This window comes from Rutidosis leptorrhynchoides, chromosome 2 (assembly GCF_046630445.1).
Source record: "Rutidosis leptorrhynchoides isolate AG116_Rl617_1_P2 chromosome 2, CSIRO_AGI_Rlap_v1, whole genome shotgun sequence".
Lineage (NCBI taxonomy): Eukaryota > Viridiplantae > Streptophyta > Magnoliopsida > Asterales > Asteraceae > Rutidosis > Rutidosis leptorrhynchoides.
In genome coordinates this window covers 588,660,025-588,673,789 of record NC_092334.1, presented here as the reverse complement: position 1 = coordinate 588,673,789, position 13,765 = coordinate 588,660,025, and the positions used below count along the sequence as shown (strand labels likewise).

Below are 13,765 nucleotides of genomic sequence, written 5' to 3'. Positions count from 1 at the left end.
ACTCATCACTCTCGCTGACATCACCAAACCCTTGTTAGAAGGACGAGCAGGAATGATACTCTATCTAGAGGTTAACGGGGCGTCTTTTGTGCTTAAGCATAGCATCATACAACTCATTCAGAACCATTGTCTATTTCATGGCTTACCAAATGACGATCCCAACTCTCACTTAGACAGATTCCTCTCCTTATCCAACTCATATAAGTAAAATGGGGTTGAATAAGATGTAGTTCTTCTATATCTATTCCTATATTCCTTATCTCTTCATGCAAAAACCTGGTTCGAGGGGTTAGAACCCAACTCTATCACCTCACGGGAGAAAATGGCAACAACTTTCTTAATCAAGTACTTTCCCCCATCAAAACAAATCAGACTTAGAAATGATATCGTAAACTTTCAACAAGTGCACGATGAATCAATCTACACTGCATGGGAGAGATTCAAGCATTTGCTTCGAAGATGCCCGAACCACCGTCTTGAGAGCTCTGTTCAAATTTTGACCTTCTACACAGGTCTGAATCAGAACAACAAGTCTACTCTTGATGCTGTTTCTCAAGGTAACTTCATGAACTTCACTGCTGATGAGGCCTGGAGATTGATCGAGGAGATGACTATACACCATCACGATTGGAACACAGAAGAGCACCTTTCATCAGCAACACCGCTTTCCGCCTCCGATACTATCGAAAATAAAACCATCAAATTTCTCTCGGACAAAATAGAAAAACTCACCAAAGAAGTCGGAGAGCTAAAGAAACTCCCGCTTTAATGACCCATCCTAATCCATCTGGACGAATACATTACATTTGGTTACATCGCGAGGTACTTGACCTCTATATGATACATTTTACAAACATTGCATACGTTTTTAAAAGACAAACTTTCATTACATCGAAAGTTGACGGCATGCATACCATTTCATAATATATCCAACTATAATTGACTTAATAATAATCTTGATGAACTCAACGACTCGAATGCAACGTCTTTTGAAATATGTCATGAATGACTCCAAGTAATATCTCTAAAATGAGCAAATGCACAGCGGAATATTTCTTTCATACCTGAGAATAAACATGCTTTAAAGTGTCAACCAAAAGGTTGGTGAGTTCATTAGTTTATCATAACAATCATTTCCATTATTTTAATAGACCACAAGATTTCTATTTCCATTTCTCATAAATATACGTCCCATACATAGAGATAAAAATCATTCATATGGATTGAACACCTGGTAATCGACCTTAACAAGATGCATATAGAATATCCCCATCATTCCGGGACTCCCTTTAGACATGATAAAATCGAAGTACTAAAGCAGTTCAAATTCTCTGACTGAGGCTTGTTAGTGCCCATAGATCTATCTTTAGGATTCGCGTCAATTAGGGTGTCTGTTCCCTAATTCTTAGATTACCAGACTAAAAGGGGCATATTCGATTTCGATCATTCAACCATATAATGTAGTTTCGATTACTTGTGTCTATTTCGTAAAACAGTTATAAAAGCAGCGCATGTATTCTCAGTCCCAAAAATATATATTGCAAAAGCATTTAAAAAGGGAGCAAATAAAACTCACAATACAATATTTTGTAGTAAAAATATTCATACGACGATATTGAACAATGCAGGGTTGGCCTCGGATTCACGAACCTATATCATTATATATATATATATATATATATATATATATATATATATATATATATATATATATATATATATATATATATATATATATATATATATATATATTAATACATATAATTGTAATCGAACAAATTTATTTATATATAAATTTATTAGTTATATCATTTTTATATTAATAATCTATATGTTGCATATATTCATTTTATATATTTAAAATAAATAAAAATATTAATTTTGGTAATGTTATATGTATTAAATTTTTATATTTTTTTTATATAGATATCTTTTGTTTATAAAAATAATAATAATAAAATAATGATAATGATAATAATAATAATAATAATAATAATAATAATTAGATTTGGAAATAATAATAAAAATGATAATAATATTAATAATGATAAAACTAATAATAATAACAAAATATTAAAAAAAAATACTTTTAATGATAATTCTAATAATAATAATAATAATAATAATAATAATAATAATAATAATAATAATAATAATAATAATAATAATAATAATAATAATAATAATAATAATAATAATAATAATAATAATAATAATGATTACTTTACTAAAAATGATAACTTTAATAATAATGAATATTAATAATAATAAATATAAAAATAATGATTTTACTAATAATAATATTACTAATACTTATATTAATAACTATAATGCTAATAATACTACTAATAATAACAACTATAAAAATAGTAATTTTACTAATAATAATAATACTAATATTTATATTAATAAGTATAATGATAATAATACTACTAATAATAATACTAACACTTATGATAATAATGATAAAATAATGATAATAATAATAATAATAATAATAATAATAATAATAATAATAATAATAATAATAATAATAATAATAATAATAATAATAATAATAATAATAATAATAATAATAATAATAATAATAATAATAATAATAGAAAACTACCTTAAAGAATAAGTTCCAACAATAAGTGCCCTTGCCCGGGCTCGAACCCGCGACCTCCCATTAACTCAACAACACCACAAACCACTCATCCATTTGTGTTTTTCTAAAATTATTATCACTCTACTTAATTTTAACCCGTCATTATTCTGTATATCACCATCATCAAATCAACAAACAATATAGATGGTGGGTTTTCAGATGGCCAAAGACATATTACTCTCGGCCCAACAGATAGGTTAGCCTCGGCCCAACCACACAATAGAAGCATGTCCCAACATATTTTTATTACTAAAAAGAAAATTAATGTCGTGGCCTAGTTTCGAACCTAGGACCTCTCGCTCACCCAACACACTCCTAACCATTACGCCCTCTCTGCCTTTGTGAAATAATTACCATCCTAAATTCTTTTAACCTTTAAATCTGTGTTCTTCTCCTTCTTCTTAACTCAATTCTGTAATACCACCATGGACACAATCATCTATCATCGTCATATTATTATCGTCATCGGATCATCATCATCGATTCATTATCATGATCACATCATCATCAATCATCATCTATTATCATCTATCATCATCATTTTATTTATCAATTCCTTCACATAAAATCACAATTTAACATTGTCATCGACATACGTTTATCATCATATTTATATTATAACCCTATCATTATTTTCCATCATCATCTTCACGAGTCACCATCATCATCATTCATGATCATTATCATTCGTTTATCATCCTCTCGGTTAACAGAAAGGTAAAAGAATCGTGACACTATATTAGTAACAATAAGTGGGTTCAATGATGGTGGAGCTACGGTGGTGAGTTCGTAGTTGTTTCAGCCGAGAAATAAAAGAAGAAGAAAAATGGGTTTCTTTTGGGTTGTTGTAATGGGTTTGTATCGGACCAAAACAGAAAAAGAACTCAAAAGTAATAGCAGCAGTAACATAATACTCGATGGTTTCGTTTGGTGACAGAAAAAAATAGATAGCGTGAGTTTTGTTGGGTTTTGGTTTGAATTTGGCAATGGTGGTTAGGTAATGTTTCGATCAAAATAGAAGAATAAGGTAAGCAGCACTAGAAACATAAGAATAATAACTTGTTTTCATGGTGGTTATGGGTTGCTTTAAACAAAACAGGAAACCATGGTGTAGGTGGTGGTTTACGGTGGTAGAATGGCCGGTGATGTGGGTCAAGTAGCGGTCGACCGTGATGATCAAAGAACCCAAGGTGGTGCTCGTAAAAAAAATGGGTTTGTTTTAGGTGGTGATGGGTTTCTAATTGGTGATTGCGGATGATGGTGCTTGTATTGGTGATGGAGTGGTTGATGTTCGATGTAACTATAAAACATAAACAAGTTGATGAAAATGGTGGGTTTCATCGTACGTAGCTAGCAAGTGGTGATGGTGTTTCGTGGGGTGGATGATGGTTTTAGAAGATGGCGGTTTGTTGATAGTAACAAGCTGAAGAAACAAAGAGAGTAGAAGGTGAGATGGATATTAAAGATAAAGTAGTATGGTGATGGGTTCTAAGAAAAATGAAACCACAAAAGTGGTGAGGTTTATTTGTTGTTTACGTCCACAATAAAAACCAAAAGCAAGTTAATGGTTTTTGGGTGCTTTTCAATACATGTAATCAGATATATGCTAGTAGGCTTATAATTGCAAAGCAAGAAACAAAAACAGTATACTAATAGTTATCACCTTTTTAAAAGCATTAATTATTTATTAAATAAAAAAAACGTGTTGTTTATATGTTAGCAGCCTTATACTTTAGAGTTATATGCCGAAAGTTCTCACGGATTAGATTTCGTTCCCGGTTGTTAATTAGTGGCGGATAAAAATGTTCAGAAAAATCCCATATTTTTAAATTAATTATATTTATTTATTTTGGTCATTATAGTATAAAATTTAATCATAAATTATTAAATAAAAATTACATTAATTATTCACTCCCATCCCCCAAGTAATATATAAAAAATTTTAAAATTAAAAAATAGTTCCTATTTATATTTTTAATAAGTATATAGCTTATATAACTCATTTTCGGATCACCGTTTATTTTAAAATCATATAAGTTTGAATTTAACTTGTTTAATATCCATCGAATGACAATTGAGTGCTACTATCGTTTTCCAAATAAATTCGAAACTATATATATATATATATATATATATATATATATATATATATATATATATATATATATATATATATATATATATATATATATATATATATATATATATATATATTCAATACACTTTATATATATGCTTCTTAAATAATAATCATTATAATATCCTATTTTTATTTTACTTTACATAAATATTTTAGTAACAGCAATATACAATATTTAAAATTATATTTTCAATTATTATTTATATATACACATATCAAGTTACAATTAATTGTTCGTGAATCGTCGGAACTGGTCGAAGGTCAAATGATTTCATAAAATACTTACAAATTTTGAAATTCAATTTACTAGACTTTGCTTAGCATGTTGAAACCATATAAAGATTAAGTTTAAATTTGGTCGAAAATTTCTGGGTCGTCACACCCGCAACATGTGTCTCAAGTGCAATTATGCCAGAATTGTACTAACCCACATCCAGTCAAGGTATACGAGGCTGAATGTGAGGACTCTGTTGTCTACTCTAATAAGATCGTAGCTCATTCGCATAACCAACCTACCAAACCCACTACCCCACTAGAAACAAATCCAGACGATGTCCTACTGCGAATCATCAACATGATCACAGAGAGACAAGATGTAGCTAACTTAGTCATGACTAATCACTTGAATAGTCTTGAAAATCAAATAAGCCAGCTAAATCAGCGTCTCGATTCTCTAGGTTGTTCTAAAAATGACTCAAAGGTGGCACATAGCCAACCTTCAGTTTCTTCTAAGGAGAAGAAACTAACTAATACTCGTTCAGTATTAGTCATTGAGTCATCACCTTAAGCTATTGTGAAAGCACCCATTCCATTACCAGGTCGTCTCAAGCAAAGACACAACAAGATGAAATCTTCCAAACTTGACGGTAAATTTTTGGACACTGTGTCTAAAAATCCTCATAGTAAGAAGTATTTTAGGAAACTCCTATCAACCAAGGATAAGGTACCCGGAAGTACCCAATGTCCCGTTGAACGCGGATTGTTCAGCCATTATCTTAAATACTCTTCCTGAAAAACTAAGGGATACTTGACGATTTACCCTTCCTTGTTCTATCTACCAATCTGGTACTATCTATTCTCTTTCTGACCTTGGTGCAAGCATCAATCTCATGCCTTACTCACTATTCCAGAAACTCGAAATTGAAAACCTTAACCCTACTAAAATGAGCATCTAGCTAGCTGACCAATCCACTAGATATCCTAAGGGAATAACTGAGAACGTCATGGTTAAGGTCGACAAATTCCTCTTTCCGACTGACTTTGTGGTTATGGATTTTAAAGAAGACGAAAACTCCTATCATCTTTGGAAGGCCTTTCATGAATACCGCCAAAGTGATCGTTGGCATTTATTCACGGACTATCACATTGTGAGCCCGTGGAGAAGTGGTCACTTTCACGATCGACGAGTCTGTATGTCCTTCCGATGGGAACGCCGAAGTAAATACCATCTCCAGTAGGAAATTCACATTCTATTCCGAGAATGAAGAGAAGAAGATAGTAGTAGAAGACAAGAAAAATAACCACTCCACACCTACCCAATCTTCACTCCCACCTTATTTTGATCTTTTAATGACCGGAGAGGATTTCGTTCTAGAAGTACTCTCTGAAACAATTATACTCGAATCTCTCGACCAGAGTGACGAGGAGGTGGATGAAGAAATTGAAAAGGAGAGCCCGAATTTCTAGCATCGGAGTAGTTGTTAATGTTGTTACCGTATTGGAGACGTCAATGGACATTGTCCCACCTCCATCCCTAGAGTATAACATTATGACCCACCAAAAGTCACTAAGAACAGAGACAAGTTTTGCGTCAGGGATACCCTATAAACCATCACTCAAATACATAATGATATACACATCATGGAGTGATGAGGACCCCTTTGACCATCCCATTCCAACAAAGGAGGTAAAAGAAGTTGATAGCTTTGTTATACCTTAAGTTAAACAAAGCATTCACTTCAAACCACCTTCTCCTGTTATTGGACATACCTTATTCTATGTCCGATTCAATCCCTACGGTATGTTCCAATATTACCTCTTGTGTCTACTAATAGACGTAAGGGAGCCGCCTAGATTTCCTGAGAAATAAGGCTAGAGTCAGGCTCGTGACTCGAACAAAAACAAGCGATTCTCGGGAAGTAACCCGTGTGTTTATTTTTCTATAGCTTTAGTAATAGTTAGATTAGGATAATTAGGTTAATTGAATAAGTGAAAGTGAAACTTAAAATAAAATTTTCAACGTTTCTTAGGATGAATTCACTTCTCCTACTTGTCTTGAGCTTAAATGCACTAATTGCTACATTATTTTCAAAAGTCTTAAAATTAAAGGCAGTCAACACTTTAAGTGTGAGATTAAGCTTTTAAGTCATACACTGATTTGTTGAATTTTCAAAAACCTAATTTTGAAACCCTCAAGTTTTCAAATAACTTTTTCATCAAAACGCAAATCAGTGAGTCTATAGCCTAACGCTTAATCACCTATCTTGGTTTAATCTTTTCCATTTTTACAAGTAATAGACAGTTATTGATTCCTGTGATGGAGACTCTTTGAATAATGATGAAACGACAAGGAAACCGTTGATTATTTCATTGCAAGTTATTGGTGGAGGGTGTATGGAGGATGAGAAAGCCTTAATGAGCTCGATTACACTTCAAGAAAACCGATTCGAATCCAGCAGAAGATGGTTCTGACTCAGTCTACCTTCAAATCCTCAGCTCACAGCCGCACACAAGGGGAGTAATTCATTTCTTTCTCTTCATTTATTTATTTTGCTTCGTTATATCCTTAAACTATACTCTATCCTAAGCTTATCACTAAGTGTGTGTTTCAAACCCAATATTGAGCTTAGATACATTTTCCGACATGTTCAAACTCTAAGTGTGGGATTTTAGTTCCCTAAAATCTAAGAATAAACATTAGGGACAATGTTCCTCTAAGTGTGGGATAGCGGTGTAGTACACCGTTACTAGCTATGGTATGCTCGAAAAATGTTCTTAACTTAAAATTTTAGTAAGATTTTCGAGTATACCTACTATTTAGATTCTTTGTCCTCAACGTAAATTTTTCAAAACTTTTGGCTAAAGGATACTTTCTGAAAAAATACTTTCAAAAATCAAGTATGTCTGTTCTAAAATTAAGACAAATGAGGATATAAATCTTCTTAAGGATGAACAGATTCTCTAGAAGAGCATTACATGACTAGGCATAATCGACCCAATATAATTATTGTGAGGCACCCCAAAATTGAAATAATAAGCATTCATTTTTAATGCTTCACTATCTTTTCCGTTGAGAGTGCCAATGATATCGGCTAAAAAGTCACGTTTTCACCCCGGTATTAAGACCCAAAAACAAGAAAGATTCGAACTTTGTCGCCCAAAAACAAGAAAGATTCGAACTTTTTCGGCAAAATACCCACTTCGTCGGTTAGAATTGAAGAACAAGTAATTACAAAGACGGTGTAAAAAGAATCAAGAGAATCGGAGCTAAAACGAAGATTCTAGAGTGAAAACGGTGAAAGACAAGAAATCAAGTTACGATCCAGGAAATCTAGCTAACGGCTTACCTGGCTCACAAATGGCCTCCTAAACGATCATGGAAAATGGCCCTTGTAAACGGCTTGGCTTTGCAAACGGCCCTTGCAAAAGGCTTGGCTTGGCAAACGGCCTGCCAAACGGTCTACCAGCCGTTTGCAGGAAAAAATTATGCTTATTTAAAAGGTCTTTGTCATTCATTCCAACACACACTTCAATTCACTTCTTTCTCTCTCTTGTACACTATTAGTCATACTTTCAAGGTCTTCGACTCCGTGCGAGAAACCTAGTACCCGGAGAAGAACGCCGAAGATTGTATTAGGAGCGGTCTGGAGTCTTGAAGTTATCACTTTTGTATTCGGAACTCGTTTAATCTACTGGTACTTCTATCCTTTATCTTTATATAATGTTTTCTATCATTATGTTCTGTGATATTGTTGCCATGATTAGCGAGTAGTTATCTTTAGTTTATGCTATGATATAAGCAGTTATAATGCCGAAATAATGTTATGGTTTGTGTATGCTGTTGAAATGCTTTCCGATTATGCTTTAAACTCAATCGCTTTTCCAACTAATAGAACATAGTTATTGGCTCTGTTATTGGGAAGTCGCGAACCCCGATTTAGAATATACTATCTGTGTCACCCCTTGGTAAGAGAAGTCTATCGGATACAATGTAAGATCGACTGAGGCACACCGGTTGTAGTAAGTTTATCGAGCTTTGGATTCCGACTGAGGAATCTTTCGTAGTGAAACATCTGACTAGACCCTTAGTACATTGTCGGTCCTAGACCATGCTAGTGTAGTCACCATGCATATAAACTTCGTACGTGCATGCTGAAGCATAGCGGTTGTTGTAAGCTGTACCTCTGCTAAGTAAGGCCATGGAACCCGGTCAGTGTTGATTAGTATAATGCACTATAACGTAGTCTCAATCATTGTACCCTGCTTGAGGGATTCTTAGTTAATTAAGGAACTGTTTGTTTAGACACATAAAGGATTGGACCGTTAGGATAACCGAACGTGTTCATGGAAGTCAGCTTGACTTGGCCATGGTGTTCTTTATGGTTGAACTCTTTTTAAGGTCCTAACTATCTTTTAAAACCAATCATTAACGAAAGCATTGAAACACATCACGTCTCTCGGATATGGTAAACCATGTATTCTATTATGCTTAAGGAAGTTTAGACCTTTGTGGAATGTTAATACGTCACCCAACCTAGTCGCTCAATTGGATGAGCCGTCTGAACGTGTATGCCTGTAGTCAGACTGCACGGGCGTCGGGGGTAAGGGACGTTGCTGTCTATTTAGAATCTTCAAGCCTAGCGGAGTACCCAGTGACATGTCTTATGACAGGGGCATTTAGGACCAGTGTAATGAATACAAGGCCTCTGCCTATTCATGAGCCAGCATTCCATAATCTCGGCAGAATAACTGATGAAATCATAGTATGCACTTACTTTAACCTTATATGAATTACGAATTTTATCACATTTACTTTATCTGTCTTATAAATTAGAAAATCCAAAAAATTAAGTAACCACTACTCCTTCATAACTATCTTATACATGGGGAATTACCATAGGACCAGATCAAGACATTGATCAAGAGTATAAGACTCGAGGAAATACTGTTGCAACAGTGGAGTACAGTGTTGATATACTATAGGACCACTTGAGCATGGTCAAGGTTAGAAGCTATGGAACCACTATAAGTCTAGTAAATGGTGGATAACTAAAGATTTATTGGGTAGATTTAAGTAAGGGCTGGTTTAAATCATGAATTGGGAGTTCAACGCACTACAATACAAAATAAACTTATAAATCTTTAAGAATGACTGAGAACTATCAGAATTTCTAATTTGTCTATAAACCCTTAGATTTTACCAAACCATTGACAAAAAGGAATTCGAAATACAATCATAACCACTCACTTGGATGATACACTAAGGTGTCAAGAAAGGTTAGATATTATATTTATATATATATATATATATATATATATATATATATATATATATATATATATATATATATATATATATGGATATGTTATTTTATTCGTACGCCCAAAGTATGCATTGCATCTAAGATGGGCCGCTTATATCCTTAAACCGAATAAAGCGTCGGGAGTTGAGCATAGTCCATCCGATCAGAATCACGATAGCCCAGTTCCTCGTGACATGCTAATTGATAAATCAATTAGTAGGGAATCTAGTTTTAACGACCTGTCAAAGTACACTTGACGACCATCGTTATCTTGGTCCTCCAGCTTGATCATAACTCCAAATGAATTTAATAAATAACCTTGCTTTCTTTATTTAAAAATGATTTCCTATAAAGGAAACCTACCAAAATATGTAAGTTTAGAAAAACTATATATAAATACTTAATCAAAAGTTGACTAAAACAAAGTCAATAAACACCCACGATTTAATGTATCAAAATAGAATGCAAGTTAATGTTTAACAAAAGCTGCCATCATAAATATGCAGACTCTCTAAGCATAGCGGAAGCAATCAATCATGAACCTGAGAATAAAACATGAGAGTAATTGTCAACAACAAAATGTTGAGTGAATTAAAGGTTTAATATTGCAAACAATATTTAATTTAAACCGTAAAAATTTATGTTTGAAAACATAAAGCCTTATTTTGGACCACAAAAATTATATGCTCGAAAACATATAAAACATTATTCCATTAACCCGTGAGCCACCTGGTAACCACTTAACCAATTCCACCCTTACCAAACACAATATACACTGAACAGGTGTATCTTCAAATAATTACAAAGTACTAATACATTCCGTCTTCAAAAATTGCTAGCGCGACTAGCACGAAATGAGGTTGTCAAACCCGATAGATCTATCCATAGAATTCGCGTTCACCAGTAGAAACCAGTGATTACAGTTACTAGGCTAGGGGATATTTTCGTTCAACTTACAATGAATAACTTAAACCAACTTCCACTTGTGTCCAATAAAAAAAATAAAATGCATGTATTCTCATCCCAAAAGATATAAAATAGAAAAATGGGACTATAACTCACCTTAACGAAAATGAAGTAATATCACATAAAACGTGAACTGCACGAAGTAAAGTGATCAAGAATGATCACAACGCCGACCTATAAATAAAGCAGGTCGATATAAATAACTAACTTAGGACAAGTATTAGTATGATAGCTATAGTACTTATTGCAAGTAATCATAGAACAAATGTAACGACCCAGAATTTTCTGATCGTTCTATACTTATGAGATTAATATTTACATAAATTAAACCTTACCAACATGATAAGCAATCCAAACTGTTGAGACTTATATTTTTGAAAAGAGTTTTACACAACGTTTGACCGTCCAATTTGATCGATGATATCACGAACTATATAACACACGATAATTATACGATTATGTATATGTACATATCTATACATATTTAACATGATTTAAGGATGGTTTAACATTTCATTGTAAACTAACAACAATGAGTTATAAGTATACTTTGAGACCACTAACTTAAGTTTTCAAAACGATAACTATATGTAACGTTTTTTGACATATATACTTACAATCTATAATGTGTTGTGATTTATGTCACCAATAATGATTTAAGTATAATGGGATTAATTTGTAACCAAAATAATCTTGATAAATATCGAACAAGTTTGGGGAAGTGTGGAGTGCACACTTGTTTGAACTTATCTTGATTATGACGGGGGTTCGGGGGCAGCGCCCCCGATAAGCGGGGTCCAAGGGGTGGCAACCCCTGGCGGGGTCCAAAATAAAAGCCCGATTTTGAGCTTCTTTTACCGTATCATACCCATCATCTATACGTATTTACTATTGGTAAATACACATCAAATCAATATCCTTATCAGCCTTAGATCTGCCCTAGATAAGAGGGAATCTTATTTGTAAGCTAGCATACATTTATTACTCAAAAATTCAACACAATAATTTGTCTTTGTTCCCTCAACAACCAGACTGTCCTATAAGTATCACCATCACCTTGGTTTTTCATTTCATTCTTACAACTATCTTTCTCTAACCAAAAACACACTCTTAGGAACTCTAAGTGTTCTTCACAATCTCAGCAAATACTCATGAAGAACTAGCTTCATGAACAACCTATAATCATCATAAGAAAGTTTGATCAAGATTATTTTCTATCTTTTCCAGTAGCTTTATCCAAGTAACTTGAGGTAGTAACCTTATTCATAATCTTATTCGATTCATATTTATATAGCTATCTTATTTTGTGTTATAAAATTTTTAACAACAAGAACATAGTTTGAATGATTTCAAACCTGTTCGCAAACTAAATTGATCCTTCTAATTTGATTTTTAAAACACTTCAAAACCTGTAATATATCATATTATGACAAAATCAGATTAATCATATCTTGGCTAATTAACATAATATTTAATATATATTTACTTATGATTTGATTTTATATATTTCAGGACCACCCGTAAACAACACGAGAAGATTAATCATAAGACCTCATGATTGTACGCAACACGTCATCTGAAAACACGGTAATTTATGTACGCAACACGTCATTTGACAACATGGTACCATGGGTCGAGATTAATTCTGATCAATACGAATACGATGGGGTCTTTATTTATTTTATTGAGCAACTAATTGTGGACCATTAACAACAGACTGCTAACTACGGACTAAGAAAATATTAAAAGTATTATAAGTATATATATATGTAACGATTACTTGAAAAGAAAATATGTTGATATATTATATATATGGTTAGGTTCGTGATATCTATCGGAGACCAAGTCGAGTTAAATACCTTCAAGGAAAAGGTGAGTATATAGTCCCACTTTTAAACTCTAAATATTTCGGGATGAGAATACATGCATTTTATGATTTATGTTATGGACACAAGTGATTAAAATTATATATTCTACGTTGAGTTGTACCACTGGCATATCTCCCTGTAACTTGGTAACTATTATTTACATGCGGTATTGTAAACGTGAATCCTGTTGATAGATCTATCGGGCCTGACAACCCCAACCGGACTGGATAACCAGTATTCAACGGTTGCACAGTACTTCGTTTCGGTGACTACACTTGGTACGGTGTAGTAAGATTTCATAATAAAGGGAATATGTGACGTTGATTAAATGTTAAGTATGGTTATCAAGTGCTCAACAACTTAGAATATTTTTATTAAAAAGTTTATATATGAAATCTTGTGGTCTATATTCATAACGCTGCCGGTATTAAACCTATATCTCACCAACTTTATGTTGATGTTTTAAGCATGTTTATTCTCAGGTGATAACTAAAAGCTTCTGCTGCAACATGTTGAATTTAAGCAAGATCTTGAGTATGCATATTTGTGTCAAAAATAAAACTGCATATCGGAGGATTTGTAATGTAAAATATGTTGGAAGTCGTATTGTTATTATCAC

The 13,765-nt window shown here is 33.0% G+C and overlaps 1 non-coding gene across 1 annotated transcript; it reads right to left on the bottom strand.

The window, feature by feature from the left end:
* Positions 1-370: 370 nt before the first annotated feature.
* LOC139894772 (small nucleolar RNA R71) lies at positions 371-477 on the bottom strand. The gene has a single exon (XR_011775257.1). It is a non-coding gene; the product is annotated as a small nucleolar RNA R71 (small nucleolar RNA).
* Positions 478-13,765: the final 13,288 nt, after the last annotated feature.